The 11,834-nt window shown below is 32.9% G+C and overlaps 1 long non-coding RNA gene across 1 annotated transcript; it reads left to right on the top strand.

Annotated features, from left to right (window-relative positions):
* The first annotated feature begins 1,230 nt into the window (after positions 1 to 1,230).
* Positions 1,231 to 8,041, top strand: LOC125409861 (uncharacterized). The gene is made up of 2 exons (XR_007234907.3): positions 1,231 to 1,467; positions 7,733 to 8,041. It is a non-coding gene; the product is annotated as an uncharacterized LOC125409861 (long non-coding RNA).
* The last annotated feature ends 3,793 nt before the right edge of the window (positions 8,042 to 11,834 follow it).

Here is an 11,834-nt window from a genome sequence, read left to right as displayed (position 1 = left end):
CACAACTATTTTTACCAAAAATATTAAAATATGAAGTATTATAATAATGCAGTTAAAGCACTACATTTGTGTTGTCATAATGACACCAAAGTCTTTACATATGGCTCTCCATGACAAAAGTTAAGTATTCAGTAAAAGGAATATACCATGGGTGTGATTATGATTCTAGCACTCAGAGAGGATGATAGCAAGATGGTCCATGGCCACACTCTGGCATTCATACAGGAAGATGATTTATGTTCAGAAGTCCCCAACTATAATGGATATATATATATATATATATATATATATATATATATATATATATTCAAATAAATAAAAATTAAATTAAAAATGATAAAATATTGGCATAAGACTTTACACAGAGATCTGTGGAAGAAAACAGAATACCTAGAAATAAACTACTATACCTACATCAAACTGATTTTAAAGAGACACATTTTATTATTGTTAATTCTATATAAGCATAGGTCTATGTTTAGGCTTGTGCATGTGATTGTAGATATCCATAGGGGTCAAAGACATCGAATTCCTGGAGCTAATATTACAGACACTTGTGTGTCACCAGGTCTTAAAATATTTTTTGATAAATATGTTAAAAACACACTATGTGGAACATTTTTCTATTATAATTGATGAGGAAATTGGATATAACTATGCCCAAGAGAAAAATGAAAACTCTGTCTCTCACCTGTGAGAAAATTCAACATAAACTGGAATAAGGACTTAAATACTGGATAAAACTAGGAAATATGTGTAGGAATATGTTATGTGTCTCTCTTTCTCACTGTATTGTGTTCTGCATTTCTGTCTGTCTTTCCCTGTCTCTCTTTGTCTAGTCTCTTTCTCTCACTGGTCTTACCTCAGTTCCACAGCCATGTATCCGTAGAGGCTTGCTCGGAAACCTGTGAAATCCTAAACCCAAATAATTTTTTTTTCTCTTTTTAAATTATTTCATTTCAGATATTTTGTTTTGCAGCATTAAAAGTTAACTATCATAGGAAATTAGTACCAGCAATCTAAGATTTTATTCTATTACCAATGATGTCTTTCAGGCACAGGTGGTTGGTGAAAAAAGAAAATGTTAGAAGTAAATCAATTTACTGAGTTTTCATTATAGCTTGATGGAGAATTTTTTTATTATAAAGGTTGTTGGGTCCCTAGAGGACAGGCCTTTGCACCCACACTTGATCTGTTTTGAACTCTTGCAGTCGGTTGAAAACAGGAACAAAAACAGGAACAATCTGTTGTTTTCAGCAATGTTTCTAAGGATGTTTACCCCTAAGCCATTGAGTTACAGTGATGAGCTTCCTGCTTTTGCTGTCTTGGCCTCCCCTGCTGAGGGCTATATATACTGTGTGAGAAAGTGGAATAAAAGCTTGTCTGCAGAACTTGAAGTTGTGTTGCGTGTTAATCCCGACGTCCCTCGCTCAGAAGAATGACAGTTACCGTGCTGGCGCGGCAAAGGTATTCTTAAATAAATTAGTATTTTTTGCATTTTTGAGAGAAAGTATCTTATTAAGAAGAAATAAGAGGCCGGGCAGTGGTGGTGCACATATTTAACACCAGGACTCATGAGACAGAGGCAGGTAGTTCTCTTTGATTTCAAGACCAGACTACAGAGTGAGTTCCAAAACAGTAAGAGCTACATAGAGAAACATTGTCTCAATAAATGAACAAGAAATGTGTGACATATTTTCACATAGCTCATAAAACTGATGCCATGTGTTAATGCAGTTTAGGTAACTTTTTATAAGCTAATGATTTTTATGATATTTTAAGTGCAATGGTTCTGATTAAAGTTTTTCAAGTCATATGATTATATTGTAAAACGATATTAGTGAACTCATTACTATGCTGGACTCATAAATCTACAATTGTTCTATATTTAATTATACATTTAAATATCTGTGAAATTTAAAGTCATAATTTGGCATAATTCATTGGTGCATCCCATTTTATTCTTACTCTTTTGTAGGATTCATTTTACAACTTATAGGAGAAATATGTAATTATTTTTTTTTTACCATACTGAGATTTGTAATTTCTAGAACAGAAGCATTAAGGGAATTAGAAATGCAGTAAAACTTTTAAAATAATTTAAGGAAATTTGCACAAGGGATATTCCAGTATCTTTAAATCTTACTATTTACAATTTGATAACTGCCATGAATTTTTCTTCATATAAGTAACTGAAATACATTCATATTAAATTTGATCAATTAGTCATGTTTTTTAACATTCGCTGATCATTTTAGTACAGCCATTCTCTAAATAAAGCTAAACAGAAAAGATCCACTGTCATCCCCGCTCATCTGTTTTCCAAATTTCATGCCTTTTCTTCAAATGTTTTCTTCGTGAACATTCTCAACGACAAGAGCTGGGATGTAGCTCATACTCCAAAGGATAAACTTGCTTGCATTCCCACAGCTGTCTAAGTGTAGTTAAACAATGTGGAACTATAAATAGCTTCTGAGTGGCTCTGATCATGCTAAATAAATGTGAGAACAGAACTGAAGCATGTCAGCTCTGGTATCCTCTTTTTTTTTTTTTAACTACCGCAGACATTGGGGAAGATGTATGTTCAAGAGTTTCTGATTTATAAATATAAGTAATGATTTTCAAAATGTTACATGATGTGGTTTTGAAAAGACAATCAAGAATTTTATTGACTGTGAATTTGTACAAAATGGAGTAAAATAAAAGACACAGATTTTTAATGACCCTTCCTACACCAACACTGTGAAACTTAAAGAAACAAGTAATAGCTACATTCTGTCTGATTCGCAATGTTTGCAATGTGGGAAAATTAGAAATTGATTTTTTGTGTGTTTTTTAAGATAATTGCAGAAAACACACTATGGTAGTCTTGGAAAATATAATTTCCCACAAAGCAAAATCAAACAACCCCACAAAAATCAGAAAGGAGAAATTATTTTGTTATTAAAAAAGGAATAAGCTACTGGCTTACAGACAATTGATTGAAAAGATAAGAAGAAATGTCACAATTTTACCACCTAAGCAAATACAATTCACTATCTGTGGTTGTCCTTCAGATAACAGCAACTAACCAACCTTCAAGGAAATAAAGAGCGTTGAATCACAGACAACAATCCTGGGTTCATTTGGACTTGGTTTGAGCATCCATGCCCATTTGCATATCCATATCAAGTGAATAAAAATTATTAATTTTATAGCAAAAGTAAATTTTGTAACTTAAACACATAATAAGGTAGTCCAGCAAAAGGCAGAGTTAGCTTTCAAATAGTCTCATAAGGTTCTCAAAAGAACAACAAAACAAACATACCATGTTTTCTAAAAACAAATCATAAGTAATGGTGTGTTTTTGCCATCATTTGTATGGATAACTAATGCCTTTTTATTTTTAATTCTATTTGTATTTTGAGAAATTCCATTCAGTTTAAGGATATCCCTAAACTACTTTTAAACTTTAATTTCACATTTTTGCATGCATATATATGAGTACCATCATAAGCAATCATACAGAACCATGAACATACATTGCCACTGAAGAAAAACTAATATATTAATGGGCAAGGAGATTCAAGACATAGTTTCTCTGTGTTTCTCTGGTTGTTCCAGATCTTGCTTTTTAGAACAGGCTGAATTTGAACTCACACAGATTCCCACATACTGGTACTATATATAGACATGTGACACCATGCCAAAATGAAGAAATATTTATCTGAAGTTTATACTTTTGCTCAAATTTTGTCTAGTTCAACCCTCACAAGCATGTGAGACTATCGAACATCTTTTCTATCACAGTTTCACCAAACACACATTTACAACATTCAAACAACAGGGACAACTATAGTAAAACAAATTAATCAAAAGGCAGAATTTGAAGTCCAATCCCTATAGATATATCTAGAATACACTTCCAAATGTAAGGCTTGGGAATATTGCAGAAAAGAAGTTACAAAGATTTCTAAAAGCCAGAGGATTAGGAGTTTAAGATTGAGTGGCCTCATAATATCAGAAGTTGTTCCATAAAGTCTGACAAGTATGACTACCCAAATGTGATCTGAACAAGAATGACACCAATGGACATGCCAAATTGGGTAATGAAAAACCCATGTGGTCCTAATCCTGCTCAAAGACTGTGAGCAAATGAGGAAAGCTGGAAGGAGAGATATCCTTTCACAGGGAAAAACAAACCAATTAGTGGTCCAATAGTAAACAGTCAGGCCAGAAAATGTACATACACGTAACATTATACAGACAAAATAAGTTGTATTTAGGAATCTGTATGTATATACATATATGCATACAACAACAATATTAGTAGGGAAAGTTTCATGGGAGTTTTGAGAGGAAAGAAAGGCAAAGAAAAAATGTTATAGTTTTATTCTTATTTCAAACATTAAACTAATATATTGTTCCCAACTTTCCTGTGACTTTCGAAATGAAGAAGAGGTATTCCAGAGGGCATCTTATAAAATTCTTTAAACCTTTTCTCCTAGAACAGCCTGAAGCTTGACCCCAATTCTTTGCATCAGTCTAGAAAAGTAGTAAAAAAAGTGACTTCTAATCAACATTTATTTTAATGTATATCATTCCAAACCTTTCAAGAGTGCTGTGGTAGAGTTCAAAACAGAGATACATGCATCCAATGATACTCTTAGTTTTTCCTTGCACCAACTTCCCATTTCATTGCTTCAGAATAACACAGCATGGCATAATGGCTTACTACTGTACCGTTTCACTGTTATACAGCTAAGAAATTTCACGTTACCCTTGTAATCTTGGTTGTGTCAAGGTACAACTGTTACCTCTGTTTTCATTGATCCTGGTAACTCCAATTAAACATGTTTGTTTCATGGAAGATCTCTCTTAAGGAAAACCTTTCAAGTATTAAATTGTCTTCTCTGCCACTAATGAGAAGAATGTGATGTCTTAATTCATTTCGATTTTCACACATGCATTTATTTTCCCCCTTTCTCCCTTTTTCCTTTGATTTTTATTTCAATTGTTTTTATTTTTATTTTAAAAGATATTTTAGACATGATTTAAAAATATTAAAAAACTATTAAAAACTAGAAATTTAAATTCCTTTTAAATGTCTGTAACACTTATGTCTTATGCAAAGGATAAATATTATATAGCTAAACATCTTTATATAAGAACATATACAAGAAAAAAAGTAGCTCTGTACCTTTCTTCTTTATAGGATCTCCCACTTTTCCATAAGTGAGTGCTAAAATTATATTTTTTCTTAAATTTATATTTTAAATTTGGTATTATATAAATGAGTAGCCCAATAAGCATTATAAACAAACTTCATCAAGGTGAGTTGAAATATCTTTTTAATTAAGTACCTATGTACATATTTCTAAAAAACTCTCTCTAATATATCATTTTTATGTCATGCAATAGAATTCTAGTAAATGAATAATGTATACATAACTAGCCTTGAAATAGGTGCTTGCAGTTGTTCCACTATTTGCTTTAAGCATGATGGTATTGTTGGCATTTCCTTATACTTTAGCATGAAATTTTGCAGAGGTCCTAGAAGAAGACTATTTAAAATAGAGTTGAAGCTTACTCAAGTCTAGAATGTAGGACAGATATAATCTTTAAAAACTAATTTTTTTGGCAGAGGAAATTTCAAGACACCTTCAAATTGACTCTGTTATGTGGTTACTAGTAATTTAACTTATCCATCCATTCTTAATCATTCATTATTTATACTGAAAATGTAAAAGTGTCACATAAATTCAAAATGCAATTTGAAGTGAAAAAGAGCACCAGGAAATTTAAAGCAATATCCAAGGTTGGTGCTGAAAGAGATGTTGCAATCAAGGCAAGGCCTAACATAAATTTGGTTAATATTACTAAGAAATTGATATTTTTTGAAGTTGGCCTTTAATTTTCATTATTTGAGAGGGAAAAATGTGACACTGAACCAAAATTCTACTTTAACTACCTAATTTAAATTTTTCATATCAACTTGGTGCAATGAAACTATAAAGCTAAAATAGTATAAAATATGTGTTTAAACATTAACAGAAATTGCTAATTTATGAACTACCCAGATTTATCAATAATTTTAATAAACAAATATTTGTAAAACAATAGCAGTTTGGTAATAATAGGACTGATGAGCTGGAATACTGATGCAATAAAGCAAGCAGAATATTGAATTATTCACCTATTAGCATCATTAGGTCAGAAAATGGGACACTAGAAATAGTAAGAGAGACAAAAGACTATGAAAGATCACAATGACATGGTTAGTACATAGACTACTGTTAGTGTACAGGTTCAAGAATTTTAGAAAGCATCTAAATATTTGAATGAAGAGATATGAACTAATGAAATATCTAGACATATAGAATTAGGTAGAAGATTTTCCTATTCTATACTGATTACATTTCTAGAAAAAAGATTCTTATAAAATAGAACACAGTGATACTTGATTCAGTGCTGCTTAACAGGTTTGGAAAAAGAAACAACAAAGACTGTTGCCTCCAGTTTTTTATGCAAGACCCCTGTTATCAAAACCAAAACCATGTATGTGTACAAGAACTCTCTCTGTTTGGAAATATCTCCTCTGTTTACTACTGTAATTCTAAACTATACATGCTGTTTTTACAAGAACCCAATAGCTTAGTGTCTTCTGTTCATAATCACAATTAAATCTAAAGCTAATAAGAATAATCATCCCTGCTAACAAAGTCATTATATCTGCAAGAGTTTGCCTTGGTATGCTTAAAAAGAAATTCATTTAGTTGTATTTGATTCTTCCTCAGTCATATGCATATTTATTGAAAAGAATGAGCTGCAAGTCTTTTATTACGAATGCAACTATATAAAATGCACATTTATTAATATTTGTTAATTTTTTTTAAATGATGTTGGTATATTTATATTATGCATACTGAATATGGAATATAATATAAATATATTAATAGCAAATAAGCATAGTTCATAGTACGTAAGATAAGGAGTCAGTCGTCTCAGTCTCAAATGGACAAAGTGCAGTTCTTTTACACAATGGAGAACTATTATTTATTTAGAAAAGAATGAAAGTTGAACAGTAGAAGAGCCTAGATGAAACTGAAACCATGTAAAGGAAAACAAAAATATATATTTATAGCACTAATATAAGTTAAAAATGTAGTTTTAATGTAGAAAAGTATTTACTATATGATGAAAACATGTTTGACCCCATAAAGACTGAATAATGGAAGAGTCAATTTGATCATTCTGTCATGTATACACGTATAGAAGTGGCACATTGAAACTCAATAATATAGGTGATTCATGTATTTTTTCAGGAATAAAATAAAATAAATAAAAATGAAATTCTTAGTAAAGAAACATTTGCAAGCCAAGCAATATAGTTCATATCTGAATTCTAGCCTAAGGCAGTAGAGGCAACAGGTTTGTATCAGGGCAAAGCTTTTATGTTCACAATGAGTGTAAAGTGAGTCTCAGCTTCCTTGTGATACTCTCTGAAACATAAAAAAGATTATCATTATAATTTAAATACTAATATTGTATATTTTCATATTTCTGAGGTTATAAATAAATTTAAATAATCCTTTACTCGATAATTCCCATAAAAGTCTCAATATCTTAAACGTGTCAAAGTTTTACTTCCATGGCCTACAAAATAATATTAAATAAAGTTTTCTGTCAAATAAGTATATGACATGTGACAATATTTAATAAGTGATAACTATTTTTGTTTTTTATCTTTTAGAAAAATTAAGGTTTTCAGGTAAAATTTGGCCTGCTGGTAACCTTATGACTGTTGTAAGTTTGAGAAAAATGTCCCAGTCTCTTCTACATGTATACTGATGCTACGTGTGTCTCAGGAAGACAATCACCAGGGCCTGGAGACACTGCTATTCCTGATGAAGTGAAGATGATGTTCTACTATTATTGGCTGTCATCATGATGCTGAGTTTGTGATAAAAGCAGAAGTCATAACATAAAGGAAAAACCTATTTCATTTTTTCCAATGTAAAATCATGCCTATCAATAAAAATATATGAATTATTATGATAAATGCTGTCCTTCGATTAGCTAGTGATAAGTTTTAAAAATGTTTAATGTGAAAATGCTGTTCTCAATTAAAAATCTATAAATTACACTATTCTTCTGTGACTCAGTAGTAGTTTTCTAAGAAACCTGTAAGTGGTATTAAAAAAATAAGAATTGAACATATATTACTACCATCATTTTCAAATTCCTTATATTCTTTTCTCACTATTTGTGTTGATAGTAATCGATCTAAATATTTATTATTTAACAGTCTCTTAATACTTATATTTTGTTTTTATGACTAAGTCCTATAAAATATAAATATTTACAAATTATTTGATTCATCACAGTTTTTATTAGGAATACTCAAATATTTAGTGCTGTTCTTCCATCTCTGTCGTTAGAAGAGAGTGAGACCTTACTTTAATGAAACCCCAAGTATAAAGAGGATGTGTGTGCTGAATAGGTTTAGACAATGATACTAAGACTGAGGTGCTGTTCTGAATGCTAAACTTTTGTGCTGTTGTGACATTTGGTTGCTGATTGAGATGGTTGTTGTTGCTGTTGTTTTGTGCTTGTATGGTGGGCTAGAATTTGTGTTTTGAATTTGATTTATTTGTTTAACTCATAATGCAGTTTCCATTTGATGTAATAGTACTCTGACCCAATTGAGTTTAATAAAATTTAAGGTGGTATCAATTATCAAACATATTTATAAACGAAACAAAGTCTTTCCTAGGTGCAAATTTTATGTTGCTGATCAGCTAGGGAAGAACTAGACTGAATACTATTCAACTGATTCTTAAAGTTTTATCTATGTATCACATTCTTGAGTGTGTCCTGTGTTTCTGTGATAATATACTTAAACTGCTTAAATAGTAATTTACCTTCCATGTAGAGGGGCAGTCATAATCTTGATTCAGGGAATGCCTGTTGTTTCTTTTGATCATAACATATTATCAATTTATATGTTAAGTTTGTTTTTCCATTTTTAAAGAAAAAAAACATTTAAAAAAATTAATTTCTTTATTTTAAAATCTCTTCTTGTCAAGAACAGAGCAATAAACCATTTTTCTCAATATAATTATCTCTTAAGGGGAAAATTTATTTTGACCACTGAATTCACACAAATGTCATGGATGGTCTTCTAAACAAATGTTTGGATTTAATGACTCAATACATTAAGATTGTCTTAAGCTCCTTAAAATTTAGTGGTATATTGAAAGATAAGGAAAATATGTAGGAAATGATAGAAATTGAATAAATAGAGAAGAGATACTTGCAAAAGAGAATAAAATAACATCAAAGAACAGATTGGAAAATAATGAAAGAAATAAATAATGGGTCTATATTTATTTGAACATAAATTTGTGTGATACCCTTCTGAATGGACTGAAAAACTTATTTAATCTCTTTGAATATAAAGCATATCAAATATGACAGATGCACTTTTAAAGATAATTGCTAAAACAATAAAATTAAAATAAAATGAGAACAAAAGAATAAGAACATAAAGAAGGTGTTAATTGAGAAATGTAATCTGTGAGTCATTAGTAAAACAGGACATATGATATTTATATTATCAAATTTTCAGTGAAAGTATATAGATGTTTTAATGAGATTTAACATTTTAAATAATAAAACACATAACTGGCACATTTTGTCTTTCATACTGCAAGGTGGTATTAAGTGCATTTTCTGGTTTATGGTATATTAGAAATGATGACTAGATGATCAGAATGGTACTTAAAAATGTGGGATGAATAATATTGGATACCCATTATAATAGATGGCGTAGATACAGGTTATGAAGAAATACAAAGTGATAGTTTGTGTTAGTGGAAGAGTTAGCAGATAATACTGTTTCTACAGTGTCTGCTTCAAAATGATGAAGACCAGACAGTATAAGGAGTCAAGAGACAGGGAAATATTTTGAAGTTATGTGAAGACTTTTATTAGCAGTTTTGAAAAAAAAAGGATGTACAGAATTTCAAGTTTTCATGCATACTTGTTTATTATAGCAATACATGACATATGCTAGAAAAAAAAATTGAAAAAAGAAACCACAAAACTAAACTGGGAGGGCATAAGCACCCTGTAATTCCCTTGAGAAATACACTTGCAGTTGTTTCTCAGAAATGTGGTTTTTTTACTTGAGGCAGAATGAGATTTTAAGCTGAAGAGAAAGAAGCTCATGGAAAAATATGTGAATATGGATTTAGAACACTTATGAAAAAAGAATTTTCAAAATACAGGTTAGTTAACAAGTTTGAAGGGTTGTGTGCATGCGTATTTTTTTTTTAGGAAATGAATTTACACATTTCTTAAGGAATGTGTAAATGAGTAAGAATATTATTGTGTGAAATATATGCAAGTCAGGTCTTCTGCTGTATATACATGCATTATTACAGTGTAATCAAAAATTAAAATCATTTTTCCTGAGAGTTAAGGCTCGCACAGTAGTTGGCTTAGTTAGTTTGGCAGTTTTCCCTCATCAACACCAACAGGGTGAGCTCTCCAACATTGCCCTGGCTAGCTCACACAATGCAGTATATGCAGTAAAGGAGAGGGAACCGTTTTCCTGCTCTCATGCCCTAGGCACCAGCTGATGTGTAGCAAACACCAGGGCCAGCTCAATGTTTTGCCAAGTTGAAGTACTGGGTCAACTCTCCTAATTGCTTTAATTTGTAGGGTGCAGGGCTAGCCAGCTCTCCCACTCTCAGGCCCCCAAGGCCAGCTCTCTTTCACGCTGTAGGTGACAAGGAGCAGGAGGAAAGCCCACTTTCCCCTCATCCATGCCACCAAATGTCAGATGTGGGGGAGTATGGCTAGGTCTCTGACTCTCATACCCTCGGGGCAAACTTACCTGAGCTCCCACCAAAAGGTTAAGCTCTGGTATGCTGCCCTGATCAGGGGCAAGGCCCACACTACAAAATGTTGCAGCCGGTGAGGGTCAGGATCAGCTCAAACTCTTTTGAGACCCTGAGACTAACTTTCCTGCCTTCCACAGGTGGCGATGAGGGAGGGAGGAGAAGATAAAAGAGCATCTCTTTCTCACTCATTCTACCACATGCCCGACAAATAATGAGGCCAGCTCTCACACTCTCACTCCTTCTAGGCCAACTCACCCACACCTCTGCCAGCATGGTCTAATCTTCTGTGCTGTCCTTGACAGTAAAGTCCAGGCTAGATGATACCATGGCCTATGTGGAAGCAGAGGCTGCTCACATATATATGGCCCCAGCAGCAACATGGCCCTTAGATATTTACATGGCCCTAGCTGGTATCCTAGATGCTGGTTGTCCAGGTGATTCTTAGTGGAAATATGGGCCATGGAAATTCAACACAGACTCTGACTACATTTGGACCAGAGACCCTGACGTGGTCCTTGTCCGCATCCTGGACCATAATGTCACCCGGTCCCTGGTTGGCAATGCAGGTCATAGATTATCATGAACTCAGTGACTTCATGACCCTCAAATAGCAACATGGCCTCAGGTGGTAGTCTAGTCTCTAGTAATCTGCATGGTGTTTGACGGCAACAAGACTCTAGTACGTTGACATTGACCCTGGCTGCAGCTGGGCCATGAACCCAGTCATGGATCAGGCCGTATCATGGCCCAGTCTATAGCTCAGTCTCTATAAACCCATTGTCCTGGTGGGCAGTGCATGTCACTCATGCCTGTATTTCCCTGGCAGTAGCATGACCTTCAGGCAACAACCTTGCCGCAGTTGGTGGCCCAGATTCTCAACATCTCCGTGTTCTTTGGTGGCAATATGAATAGCTTCAAGTTCTCGGTCGTTCAAATAGTTTGGAT

The sequence above is a fragment of the Myodes glareolus genome, chromosome 1 (genome assembly GCF_982192425.1).
Source record: "Myodes glareolus chromosome 1, mMyoGla1.1, whole genome shotgun sequence".
Taxonomy (NCBI): Eukaryota; Metazoa; Chordata; class Mammalia; order Rodentia; family Cricetidae; genus Myodes; species Myodes glareolus.
This window is presented reverse-complemented; position numbering and strand designations above follow the sequence as displayed.